At 44.0% G+C, this 14,489-nt stretch overlaps 1 pseudogene; it reads right to left on the reverse strand.

The window, feature by feature from the left end:
• Nucleotides 1-11,396: 11,396 nt before the first annotated feature.
• Nucleotides 11,397-11,515, reverse strand: LOC120613552 (uncharacterized; annotated as a pseudogene).
• Nucleotides 11,516-14,489: the final 2,974 nt, after the last annotated feature.

Raw genomic sequence — 14,489 nt, forward strand, 5'->3', positions numbered from 1 at the left:
TTAAGCTCCCTCAGCCTTTCATTGTCTTCTCCAAGGCACCTTTTGCTCTCAGCAACAGCGATCCAATCACACTGGTTGTTATTGAACTGAATGTCTGTGTCCCCTCTCTAAATACATATGTGGAAGCCTTAACCCAGCACCTCAGTATGCGGCCTTATTTGGAAATAGGATCTTTGCAAATATAATTCGTTAAGATGAGATCGTCAGGGTGGGCCCTAATCCAATATGACTGGTGTCCTTATAAAAGGGGGAAAGAAATTTGGACCCAGAGACAGGCACAGGGAGAACACCATGGGAAGACAAAGGCAGAGATTGGGGTAATGTTTCTACAAGTCAGGGATGCCAGCAAACCATCAGAAGCTAGGAGAGAGCCATGGAACAGCTCATCTCTCGTAGGACTCAGACGGAACCAACCCTGCTGACAGCTTGATCTCAGACTTTCAGTCTCCAGAACTGTGAGACAATACATTTCTGTGGTTGAAGCCATTCCATTCATGGTACTTTGTTACCCAGCCCTAGCAAACTAATACAGCAAATTTTCATCAAGTAAACAAACTCAGTTTAGAGAGTCAAGGGGTTGGCAGATTTGGTGTCCCCCTAGCAAGTGGCCCTGTCAAAACTGGAGACCAGAAGGAAACAGTACGACTTCCCCAATCTCATTGGTCTGGTCCATACTGCAGAGCAAAATTCTCTTAACTGTGCCCAAAGTGTGTTAAGGTGAACTGGCCCTGATGAGTTCCTAAGGGATGGATCGCTCTTGGACACTCACCACTCCTTTTGAGTGCTGTATGAGAAATGAGACACCCCTGGAAGGGATGCAAGGATTTATGCTGCAAAAAGAGAGAGATAGAAGGTAGTAAGGAAGGAAGGAGGGACGGATGACAGGCAGGAAAGAAAGGTGGGAAAGAAAAAGACAGACCTTCATGCTCATGTTTCCAGTCTTTGCCCGGACGTCTGGGGCTGCCTTGGAGAACCAGGTCCTCAGACAGCCCTACAGGGTGGAGTTTGCATACATGCCACATCCCTCTGCTCTCTCCACAGGAATTCCTTGAGTGGGTGACATTTGGGGGCAGTGGTTCTGTGAAGCTGAGAGCCAACATGAGTTTCTCGTCTGGAAGGACAAGAAAGGCAGCCTGCACCACATCAGCTACTTCTCCTCTCATCCTGTCCCAGTTTTTCCAGAGAAAGCGCATAGCTCTGTTCAAGTAGCAGAAAGTACCGCTTAGATTTATTTGTTAAGTAACCGTGAAGAACGGGTGATGGTACAAAGCATAGACAATGGAGAACTTAAGCTGTATTCGTGTTGTATGCTCAGAGCACTTTCTTCTCTATTACCCATATTTGACTTTATAACATGCCTGTAAACTGTAGAAAGAAGGATTATTTCCATTTAGCAAATGGAAAGCTGGGTAGTAAAAAAGGTAAAGAGATATGTCAAAGCTGAGCAACTAGCAAAACTAGGCTTAAAAAGTCAGACTTTTTTTTAGATCAGTAATTCTATAGATCATCAATGAGTCAGAAACATTGTATTATGGAATAGTGCCTGCCAGCATTTATGTTAAATGCTTATGCTTCTTTATTAGATGTCCAATAGGAAGGTAAGAAGACAACTGGTAATTTTCTAAATCTATTATTTACTAAAGGTATGTTTAGTGTATAAAAGATACACCCGTCAGTTTTTATTTCTAAACATTTACAAGCCTTTAAAAGCCTTATGTGTAAAATTTTTGTCCACAAATATTGCTAATACCATGATTTAAAAAGGGCAATAAAAGAAATTTTTAGTTATGTGGTTAACTGCACTATATCAATTTTGTCCTTGTAACTACTTTCTATAAATAAAAAGAAAATGTGCTCTTGGAGTTTACGGAGTTTATGAATCTATTTTGAGTCTTTTCCAAAGTTAATGGAGAAAGCCAACGTTTCCTCAAACTGCTCTAGCTGATTTGACGGAATAGTAACCAACAGCCAAGAGAAATACAGTTTTGTTCCAGAATGGACTACGGAGAAGATTTCTCTCACAGCAACCATGCAAATAAACCCTTGCCCACAATTTTATGTCCTAAATGAAATCGAGAAGCGGCATGGCTGTAGTTAAACCACAGCTGGAACACTACACAGTACTAGTCCTGTATTTCTTCACCAAGATGTCCTTGTAGCAATAGCAGACTCCAGCAGACTCCTGAAATTCACTGGCTAGCCACACTGCATTCAAAGTCTTCAGCAAAATTGTTCTCACTTATGCTTTGGGTGACAGATGCCCAATTATGGCTGTGGGTAAATGAGTGACTATAGTCATACTTTTAGATTGCCACCACTCAGGATTTAAGTGGTGTGAAAGAAGCCCAAGGTCCATGGAAAATGAAAAGCTTAATGGGTGTATCTGGTAATGATAAAGATCAAGATGGCAATCAAAATGGTAAGAACATCATGCTCCCATGAAGCCACATGGATTTAACCCTTGTTGCACCTGTGAGCTTTCTTTTCCGTCATTATTGCTTATAATACCCAGCCCTTCCAGCCATCTGGAAATGCCCAAGGCTCTGGACAAGAGGCTGCAGCAAGATCCAGGCAAACCCATCAAGATCCATATCTTACTAGCAATAACATCTTCCCCTACCAAGGGAAGCAGCACTTAACATTTTAAATATTTTATACCTATTATGGATTAAGACTCTACTAAAAAAACAACAACAACTTTAATCCTCCTTACCTGATTCACAAGTGGGGCAGGAAGCAGAAGGGAGAGGTGGACCTTTAGTACTAAGGGCAATGAGTACTAAGGGGCAATGTGCTGTCCGATATGGTAACTGTCAGTCACATGTGTCTTTGAGCACTGGAAGTGTGGCTGGGAGACTGAGAAACTGGATTTTCAATTATATTTTATTTTAATTGATTTAAATTTAAATAGCCACATGTGGTAAAACAGCACTGAGTTAGAGGAGGAGAAATAACAGAACCAGAAAAATAGTTGCTGTTTCTCTGCAATCTTTGATGTCAAGTTTTTCATTTGAGTCTCATAACATTGCACATTGGGCCAGATGAGTAGGTAATATTATCTGCATTTTAGTCAGACATAAAAAAGATAAACAGACTCATTCAGAGTCATTAGGTAGTTTATAATGGAAGCGAGCCTCTGACTCACAATTCCTGATAACTAGCTCAGAGCTTTATCCTTCATATCTGTATAATAATGACGACAATAATACATTAACGACATAAGTAATATCACGGACTGCTCACTACGTGCCAGGAAGCTCCTTGCCTATGGTGCTCGGTGCTTCTCAGTAGTTGCACATTGCGAAGCTCAAAGAAAATAATACTGCAGATATGGCATACCGGAGGCGGGTGTAGACTGGGATAAGCTATACTCCTCTGGCGTGCCATCTGAAACAATCCATTACATTCAATTTACATTTTATAATTAAGATAAAAATAAAATGCAAAATAAAAGCATAGTCAATGTTGATTTTGTATAAAACCTCCAAATGTGTCATGAAAAATTCAAGCTGGCTTCTTTAACCATATCTTCTCAATGTCAAGATTTATGCTTGAAATGGCCATGCACAATTTCTGCCCAAACCGTTTTAAAGGCGATCTCTTGAATGGTGAATGATGGTCACCACCAAAGAGAAGTTTTGTTCACATGAACAGATCACCAAAGTTTTAAACCATTTCTATAGCCACTTAAAAATGTATAACAACTGAAATTACATTTAAAGGATCTATAAGGTCTTTCATTGACATACATCATGTTCACGTTTATTTATTACATTCTTGTAATAATGTCAGTATTTTGAACTTTTCAATGAACGTGCATTGTGAGCGTGATCACTCCGCAGCTGGCTGTGATGACACTGAAGGGGCACATCGGCCACAGAGAGACAGAAGCAGCTCATTTGGTAAAGAGAGATTTTGACCTTCCCCTGAAGCTGACACACCAGGAGCAGCTGCCAGGCCACCGCCCCACCAGCACATTGGACCCCTGGAGCATGATGAACATGGGCCCCTTGCCTGCGGTGGGCAGAGGAAATTCAGTGGCTGGCTGCTGCCATCAATTTCGATTTCGAGGGTTCAGACTGTGTGACCGCCCTCAGCACGTTATGACACAGCAGGTGCCGATAGCCCTCATCATGCTCAAGGTCGCTCATGGTGCTTGACACCTGCAGGCAGGGCAGCTCTGCAGCTGTACGGCCAGTGCAATTGCACAGGGCCACGCATTTGGAAGTATCCCACACTCGCCTTAATGCTCTGTGTCAGCGTCTTGAAATTCCTAATAATTTTTTAGCAAGAGACTCTATGTTTTCTTTTCCCACTGGGACCCACCATTATGTTGCCAGCCCTCTGGGCAATGTTCATGACGTAAGGCTGGTGGCTGGGGCCTCACAGGAGACTCTCTGCTCCCTTGGAGGGATTCAATATCTCAGAGCAAACTGCACATTGGCACGTGGGATTGCCAATATCTCATTTAATCCTTGCAGCAGTTAATCCTATGAGGCCATTACTATTAGCATCCCTATTTTAGAGATGAGAAAATTAGGACTTAGAATGGCAAGTAGCCTTCCAAAGGCCAAACAGCTCTAAGAGCCGCTAGGTTAACATATGACTGTCTGGCTCAGAGACTGAGCTCCCAAATCTACCAGCTTTTAGTGCTGGCTTCATCCGCTGAACCTCGATTACTAATATAAGAAAAAGTAGTAAGAAAAACAACGTAAGAAAAGATTTGGAAGGCCACTCTGAAAAAGTATACTTTTAAAAAAATCACCTCAAAAAGATGAAACTCAAAAGACTTTCCAAATTGTCATAAACACAAAATACAAACTAAAAATTTGTTCTGGCACATTCATGGCATTTCTCAGATTTTAAACATAAAACACCAACTGGCTTGGACAACTTCTGGCTTGTGGGAAGGCAAGTCACCTTCCAGGGAAGCAGCTGCAGGGCCCTGCCCCGCACACGGCAGCCTAGTGCACACACACTGTTACCCACTGCCAGCCCTCGGTACCAGTGACATTTGCGAGGCACAAGTGTGGGGGCTTGTTTGACTTGGATGGGGCCCTGTGAAGGCCTGAGGTAAGGCATGTGGTCATGGTCATGCACATGCCCTCCAGCCATCGCCATGTGCACATGTGTAAATATGCATTCACATGACACATGTGTGCAGTCTTACACGTACGTACTCGTACCCACACACATCCATGCACACACACATGTACAAGGCACACACATGCATGTGCACGCACAACACGTGTCTACACACACGTGTACCATGTGGTGCACACATGTGCTTGCATCTATGTGTGCAGTTGTGCGCGCATGCACACATATAACAATGTACAGGCACACACGTACACATGCATCTACATATCTACACAAATACATAGACACACATATACAATATACCCATGCATGTACATGCACACAGGCACAGGTGTACACAGGTACACAATACACACGTACATATATGTACACACACATGCACATACACACACCTCTCTGGGGCAGGCCAGCCTTCCCCGGGGAGTTGTGGCAGCTCAGTCTGAACACTGTAGAACTCAGCACGCTCTCTCTCTCTGACCATTGTTCTCTGCACAAAAAACAAACTCCGAGCCAAGTGTGGGCTTTCTTTTGTGATTTGCATGCGACTTCCATCTGAGTGCTGCGGGATAGACTCTTGGACTTGACAGAAAGTATAAAAAACTGATGTCACTTTTGTGAGTTGCTACAGATGTCCCAAGTGGCCAGGGCTGGACATCAGAGGCCAGAGCTGCCTTGCCTACCATGTGGTGAGGCCTCAGTGCAGCCTGCCGGTGCTGGAGCACTCAGTTCTCTGCTGTGCTGCTCACAGAGCCAACTTCCCCTCTGCAAGCAGCCTCTGCCTCCCTGGGGCTGCAGCCACAGCCTCCAGACCCTCACTTTCCTGGAACCCTGAGTCTTAAGGGAACAAAGACTCTTATGACAAGTTTTATTAGTGATGCCTCCTGTGCTCACTCTCTGGGACAGGTCACAGAGAGAGAAAAAGACCCAGAGAGGCCAGATGCTACACTCAAGGTCACACAGTGTGTGCGGGGCAGAGGTAGGACAGTTAGCTTGAGCCTATCTGTTGGGATAGGCACAGTGATTTGTGATGCAGTACTTAGGGAGGGCATTCTGAAGTCCTGGATCTCAGACTTCAGGAGGCCAGAGATCACCGAGGGGGCAGCATCCAAAATCTTTATTACTGGGTGACAGACCCCTCGATTCGCCCTGCTCTCCTTCCCGTGACCAGCCCCATCTTTCTTGTTCTAGCAGCTGGGGAACGTATTCCAACTGCCCACATGTAGTCAGATTGTGGTTTATAAAGAACTTCAGCAGTTATAGGATGCTCTGGTGTTGTCAGCTAGAGTCCAAAGACAGAGCCGAAAGAACCTAGATTCTATTCTGTCTCGATTTTTCCTTTGATTGATGCTGAAATGCACAAGTTTCCCCAGCTGAATCACTGGCCCCTCGCAGCGAGGGATCGGGGACGGAGCATTGTCCCTCCGTGCCCCTCTCCTTCAGTCCCCCAGCTCTTTGCACGTGGCTGAACATAAACAAGAGGCTGGTGCCTATTTGTAAAAAAGGAAATAAAAGAAGACAAGGCAAAGATGACAGACATGCAAAATGGGAAAATACAAAAACCAAAGGCCACAAACCTCAGCTCAGAAAGTAGGTCCCCTCAGCCAAAGCATGTGTTTATGCCTGGCTCTCCCAGGGAGCTTTACATTGGCAAGACAGCCCACGTGCTGGTGACAGGCACGTCCTGGGAAGCAGCCCAGACCCATGGTGTGTGCCGCTAAGCCTGTGAATTTCGGCTGCCAGGGGTACCCGCGTTTGCCAAGCCCAACTGGGCCCTGCCAGTTTTGGAGGTTCCCAGGAATACAGAGACCCTAGGCTTCTCATTGTGAATTGAAGGCACACAGGAAGGTCGTCTACAGGAGCCTTCGACTGTCTTCTTGTTTAAAATGTCACCCTTCCTCACCCTCCATCTTTTTCTTCAGGAAGATCCCCGCCTTTAGCGAATCTCTACCCACTCCTGTGAGTGCCACCCAACAGCCCCAGAGAGCTGGAGAGGGGAGAGAATGAGGTACATTGACACTCCGTCCCTTCCCCTGGTCAGGCACTTCCCTTTTGTCTTAGTCAACTCAGGCTGCCACAGACTGGGGACTTATCGTCTCACAGCTCTGGAGGCTGGAAGTCCAAAGTCAAGATGTTGGCAGGTTTGTTTTTTCCAAGGCTTCTCTCCTTGGCTTGCACACCTACAGATGCATACACGCGACGGCAGATAGCTGCATTCTCGCTGTGTCTTCACATGGTCTTTCCTCTGTCGTGCATACCTTGTGTCTCTCCGTGTGTCCAAATTTCCTCTTCTTATCAGGACACCGATCAGATTGGATTAGGATCCACCATAATGGCTTCATTTCAACTTAATCACCTCTTTAAAGGCCCCATCGCCAAGTGCAGTCCCATTCTCAGGTCCCGGGGCTTAGGGGTTCACACAGGAATTTTGAGGGAACACAATTCATCCCATAACACCTTCTTGGAACTGAATGAAAGACAGAGTCCGATTTCCACAGTGGAAGCTGCAGATGTGCTCCCCTCTCTTTTCCCAGCCTCCCTTGCAGCTGGGCCGGGCATGGGACTCACCCTTCGCTAATGGAAGCCCGCTCTGGACGGAGGGTGTGGAGGAAATGAGGGTGCCAGGGCAGCGGGGCTGCCTCTCCTTTTGGTGCTGTGGGCAGCATGGCAGGAGCAGCCAGACCACATTCCTGGCACAAAAGAGGCGTGCGGCTGGCAGGGGAGGCCATTTCAATAAGTCTGTGCTCCCGATGTAGCATCCAGTGCACAACGGTGTCTGGTGCTCGGTTCAGAAGAGTCCAGACTCCGCAGCATATTTTGGGCACAGTTCCTGGCCACTTAGCCTCCAACTCTGGTTCTCTAGCATTCCCTGTAATTCTGTGAGTTACCCGATATGCTTTCTAGTAAGTTCCTTTTCTGCTTAAAGCAGCTAGAGCCAGATTCCATTGCTTGCGATTCAGAATCCTAACCCATACAGAAGGGGAAACTTCTCACTTTATAATCAAATCTCCGTCTGATTTTAAATAAAATAAAAAAGGGATTAAAGTCAACTTTTATCGTCATTCAAGAATAAGCAAATACTTTCAACATAACTAGTAACTGAATTGCATAACAAAAATAAATAAAAGTTTAACCTCCAGATCAGTTTTTATAAAACGCTCCTCCTCAAGAACCTATGACAGCTCCCTATTGCCTGCGGTTTAAAGTTTAAGCTCCTTCATCTGACCTTTAAGAAGCTGCAGGATATAATTGCAACCTGTCTAACCCATCTCCTGCCTTTCTTCTGGGGCCATCTGCAGTTAGCAGAGCCTCCTGCTTGACGGTGAAGGGCACAGGTTTCTCATCAGACCGCTGGGGTTTGAATCCAGGCCTGCCACCTCTGGCAATGTGACTTTTGATGCTTGTACCCGCTCAGCCTGTTTCCTCCTGTGTACGACGGCGATGATCATGGTCCAGGGAAGGCATTTTGACTGACCTCTCAACATCCGTGCCATCCCAGGAGACGAGTCCAACCAGCAGGTGTCAGGAGTAGTAGCAGGACCAGCAGCTGCGGCATCACCTACTAGAAATGCCCATCCCAGACACTCGGAGAAGGGAGCCCAGGGGACTCTGACATGGCCCGTCGAGGACCACCGTTCTGGACGAATAGTGGTTCCATCACCGGTGCTAGCAATTTGTATAAGGATAGCCGAGACGAATGTCAGCAAGACTCAAGAAACAAGTTGCTGCAGCTTCTAGAAAAGAAGCTTCTTGGCTCTCAGCAGAAGGCTGTGGAACACCACCTCCTTCTTCTCTGGGAGTGTTGAGGAAATGAGTTGCAGTCATGAAGTAACATGACGCCGATGCACGGGGAAGGCGGCTCTAGGAAGTACACTGAGAAATGAGAAAAGGAGCCAGACCGGTGACGAAACCCTGCCTGCAACCCACCCTACTTCCAGATATCCAGTTATACGAGCCAAAAAAATGCCTTATCTTTCAGCTGATTCGAGGCAGATTTCTGTGACTTGCGGCCAAAAGAATCTCATGATTCATCTCCTAGGATCGCTATGAGGTGAGATGACACACATAGAGTGCTTAGCACAATATCTGACATCCTGGCAACGCTCGGTATGTGTCTATCGTCATCCTCGTTAGTGTTATTATTATTATTATTAAATACATTCCAGATGCATTCAGACAAACTGCATTTGACCAATTCTATTTCTCTGGCCGTGAACACATTCCATCATATGCCTTAGCCTTCGAAATCCCACCTCCTTATTTCAAAACGCACCTCAAATGGGATCTTTTTTGAAGACTTTGGGAATTACTGAGGCCATTCCGACCCCCCTCCACTGAATTCTTGTATACAATTTTGTGCCTTAGTCCTAGTTCTGGCATGTCTTCCTTTCCTGCTGCCAAGCACAGTGAAGAAAAACCACAAACCCTGCTGCCTGTGGTCATTCCCACTGACACTTGGTAATTCTTGACATTTCTTGTTGATTTATAATTTCTAGAAGCTTGTTCATTTGGCTCTCTTTTGTTGAATAATCTGACTCCTCTTATTTTCATTGATTACTAATGTTCTTGCTTTTGCTTCCATCAAGCCCACTTCCTCATTCTCTCTTTACTGGGATCATCCTTTTGCTATCAGTCATCTCCTCAAGATTCCACCTCTCCTATGTCTACCTAGATCATAAGCCATTTCATCAGGGATGAAACTAAAGTTCTTTCCACTTACCTGTTCTTCCCTGTTTCGTTTAACCGCCCAGTTTGAAACTAATTGCTTCATTGTCTCTCGCTTTTAACCGATCTCCTCCACTGTTGTCCGAACTGCTCCTCAGAGGCGATGATGGCCTCCTCTTGACACAAACCCCCCCACCACCACCACCATCAGTTCTTAGTGGACCTGTTCTTAGTGGACCTGAGCCTGCAGAACCACATCTCCTTTGTGAGCTTTTCCCTCTGCTTTCATGACCCTGCAGTGTCCTGTGCCTCCCTCACCTCCTGGCTACCTGAGAGCACCTCCTGTTTCTGCCCCTGGCCCTCCTCCCTCCCCTTCCATACTCTCTCCCTCAGTGAATTCATTCACTCTACGAAGGCCAGGAGACACAGCAGCCCTACCTGATACCAAGAAACAAACACAGAGAGGCAGCCGAGATGAGGAGACAAAGAAACATGCCCCAAATAAAAGGTTAAAACAAAGCTCCAGAAAAAGAACTAAACAAAATGGAGACAAGCAATCGACCACATGCAGAGTTCAAAACACTGGTTATGGGCATGCTCAGTGATCTCAGTGAGAACTTCAATAGAGATAGGAAACATAAAAATGGAGATAGAACACATTTAAAAAGTCAGAAATGAAGAATACATTAGAGGGAATCAACAGTACATTACATGAAGCAGAGGATCGAATAAGTGATTTGGAAGACAAGGTAGCAGACAACACCCAATCAGAACAGCAAAAAGAGTCTACGGCCATGCCACCCTGAACATGCCCGATCTCGTCTGATCTCGGAAGTACTTGGATGGGAGACCACCTAGGAAGACCAGGTAGTGTAGTCATTAGGAAAAAAAGAACAGTAAAAAGGAAAAGAATCAAAAAAAAAAAAATGAGTATAGTTTAAGGGGCCTCTGGGACATTAAGTAGACCAACATTCGCATAATAGAGGTACCAGAAGGAAAAGAGAGAGCACAAGGAATTGAAAACTTATTTGAAGAAATAATAACAGAAAATTTCCCTAACTTGGCCAAGAAAATAAACATACAAGCCCAGGAAGTGCAGAGAGTCCCAAACAAGATAAACCCAAAGAAACTCACACCAAGACATCATCATTAAATTGCCAAAGGTTAAAGACAAAGAGGGAATCTTAAAAGCAGCAAGAGAAAAGCAGTTAGTTATCTCAAAAGACCTCCCATAAGACTCTCAGCTGATTTCTCAACAGAAACTCTGCAGGCCAGAAGAGATTGGCATGAAATAGTCAAAGTGATGGAAAGCAAGGACCTACAACCAAGATTACTCTATCCAGCAAAGCTGTCAATTAGAATCAAAGGACAGATAAAAAGCTTCCTAGACAAGAAAAGGCTAAAGGAGTTCATCCCCACAAAACCAGTATTACAAGAAGTATTAAATAGACTTCTTTAAGAAGAAGTAGAAGAAAAAAAGGTCAAAAATATGAATAATAAGATGGCAATAACTACATATCTATCAACAATTACTTTAAATGTAAATGTATTAAATGCTCCAATCAAAAGACATAGGGTGGCTATGGACAAGAGACCCACTTCAGCTTACAATCCTTTATTTTTTTTATTTTTTAAACTTACAACACCTGGACTTCCTAGGTGGTCTCCCATCCGAGTACTAACCAGGCCCAACCCTGCTTAGCTTCCAAGATCAGACAGGATTGGGCTTGTTCAGGCTAGCATGGCTGTAGACAAAGAGATCCCCTTCAGATAGAAAGACACGCACAAACTGAAAGTTAAAAGAAAGAAAAAAAATATTTCATGAAAATAGGAACAAACAAGCAAAACAGCTAGGGTAGCAATAACAATACTTATACCAGACAAAACAGACTTTAAAACAAAGGCTATAAGAGAAAAAAATAAAAAATAAAAGACCCAGCAATTTCACTTCTGGGTATTTATTTGAAGAAACCCAAAACACTAATTTGAAAAGACATATGCATCCATATGGTCATTGCAGCATTATTTACAATAGCTAAGGTATGGAAGAGACCAAAGCGCCCATCAATAGATGAATGGATAAAGAAAAAATGGTACATATATACAATTGAACATTACTCAGTCATAAAAAATAATGAAATCCTGCCATCTGCAACAACATGGATGGACCTAGAGGTCATTCCACTGAGTAAAATAAGATAGACAGAAAAAAACAAATACCATATGATTTCACTTATATATAAATCTAAAAACTAAAATGAATGAACAAACAAAACAGAAACAAATTCATAGATAAGAACATTTTGATGGTTGCCAGATGAGAAGGGGGGCTGGGAGAATGGGGGAAGGAAGGGAAGAGATTAAGAGGTACAAATTGGTGGTCATGGAGACATAAACGATAGCATAGGGAATATAGTCAATAATATTGTAGTAACGATGTACAGTGTCAGATAAGTACTAGATTTATCTGGGTGATCACTTTCTAAGTTACATAAATGCCTAATCACTATGTTGTACACCTGAAACTTTATATTCTATGTCAACTGTAACCGAAATATAAAAAATTATTTTAAAAAATGGTTATTAAATGGTCATTGAGTTCACCTACCTTCTGGTCCTGTAAAGTAGCCTCCCTGGCATAATATGCTCTTCTTTTTCTTTTCTCCCTCACATCTTTCCCAAACTTTAGCCAAACTGAATTACTCTCTGTTGCCCTAACTTGTCCCTCTCTCCTGCTTCCACGGTCTCCCTTATGCTGATTCTCATCAGAAATGTCTTGGCCCCTCCATGTAGCCTTTCCATCCAGCAAGATGGTACAGATGCCAGCTCCAACAGGGACTTCCGATCTCACCAACTAAATGCCCTTTCTCCCCTCTCGAAACCCGAAAAACACTTTGTTTATACTTCTTATCCCATTCTGTTCATTCATTCATTCATTCATTCATTCATTCCACGACATTTCTTGAACTCACAGTGGCTCAGAATCTGTCTTGGCACGGGAGGCATGGCAGGAAACAGGGCATGGAGTCCCTGCCCAGGAGATATGTGGGTGCCCAGAGAAAGAAGGAGTTAAATGCTGGTTACCATAAAAATGTGATGACTGTTAGAAAAGGAGGCGTTCGGGATGCTTTGAGAGGGAATGGCACGAGACTCTAACCTGGTCCAAGTCCAAGCGCGTCTCTGAAGAAGTGAGGGTCCCTGAGAACCGGAGGGCGCATGCGCAGCAGTTGGCCCGGAAAGGGGGGATTCCAGGCACAGGAACTGAAGGAACCAGCGATTAAAAGAGAGTTCTTTGTTGTCTTGTTTTTGTTTTGTTTTGTTTTGTTTTGTTTTGTTTTGTTTTGTTTTGTTTTGTTTTGTTTTGTAACTCATAAGGTAAGTATTATTGTTACCCTTAGTGAAGAAACTGAAGCCCCAAGCCCTGGCTGATGTTACACCACAGGAAGAGCCAGGTCCTAAAACTGCCTCTTCCGACTCCAAATTCATGGCTCTTCTTACTACACAGCTAAAGTGGTAGGAATCAGTGGTAATAATTTGAAAATCATTTCCCTAAGTATGTAATATAATTAATGAGTTTGCGCACATATTTTAGGAACACAAGTATGTGAGGGAACATCAGGTTTTTTGTTTATTTTGCTGTCTGTTTAAAAAAAAAAAAGCTGAGTATGGAGTGGCAGAGAAAAGGGAATTCCTCTAGTACAGTGAAATATCTAGGTGAAGAATCAATAGGCCTTGTGTTAATTTGCCTCCAGGATATTGGCATTAATGCCAAAATCTGACTCCTTGCCAAGGTTGGAAACGATTTGCCTGGACTGGGGCGCCATCTAGTGGACATTTCCACATCCTCTTTGGTACTGGCGCTTAGAGCCTAGCCTCACATTGAACGCAAGGTGGCCTGCTGGTTCTCTCAAGGTTTCTGTAGGCAGTGCCTTTGGGATTTTAATGGAAAAAAGCTGATTTAATAGGATATTTCTTTCCTTTATTTAGAAGATTCATTTGCATATCTATTTCCTCAAAATTTTAGTTATGAGTTCTAATTCTTTGGTTTTGTCGTTTGATTTTTATAAGAAGTCTCCATTGCTTTTATAAGAAGTCACCAGGCAACTTGTGTGTGTGTGTGTGTGTGTGTGCGCGTGTGTGTGTGTGTGTGCACGCACGCACTTATCAGTGATTTGTACCATGACATGACAGGGAGGTTACCATGCCTAGAGCAGCTAGTGCAAATTGGAGGGCGGAGGGAGACCACCCTGAGACAGCCCACGCAGGATGTCAGCTATTGCACATGGAGCATGTGGGCTGTGATGCTGTGATATGCTTGATTTTCTCAAGCCAGGCCTGACATGTACCTAGCTTGATCTTTCCCACAGGCTCACGCATCCCCTGCAGTGGCTGAGTCACTGTGAGGGACTGTTCTCACAGAGTTGTGTGACCTCAGGGGAAACACTCCTGGACATGTCCGGCCTACAATGACAGTTAATATAGCATACTGTTAAGTCATTCAGAACACGCGAGAATAGGTGATGCTTCCAGGTGGTTAACCAATTTGGCAAATTTTATTAGCACTTATCCTCTATCTGGGGTTCTTTTTATACTCATAACCTCTGAAGCACTTTTTCAAACTCCTCGAAAGAATCAGTGACATTTCTCTCTTTGAAAAATATACTCAACTGCCTTCCTGAAATTTAGATCTTAAGGAGTAATTAAGTGAATAAAATAAGTATATCTTG

Source organism: Pteropus medius, unplaced genomic scaffold (genome assembly GCF_902729225.1).
Source record: "Pteropus medius unplaced genomic scaffold, Ma_sr-lr_union100, whole genome shotgun sequence".
NCBI lineage: Eukaryota > Metazoa > Chordata > Mammalia > Chiroptera > Pteropodidae > Pteropus > Pteropus medius.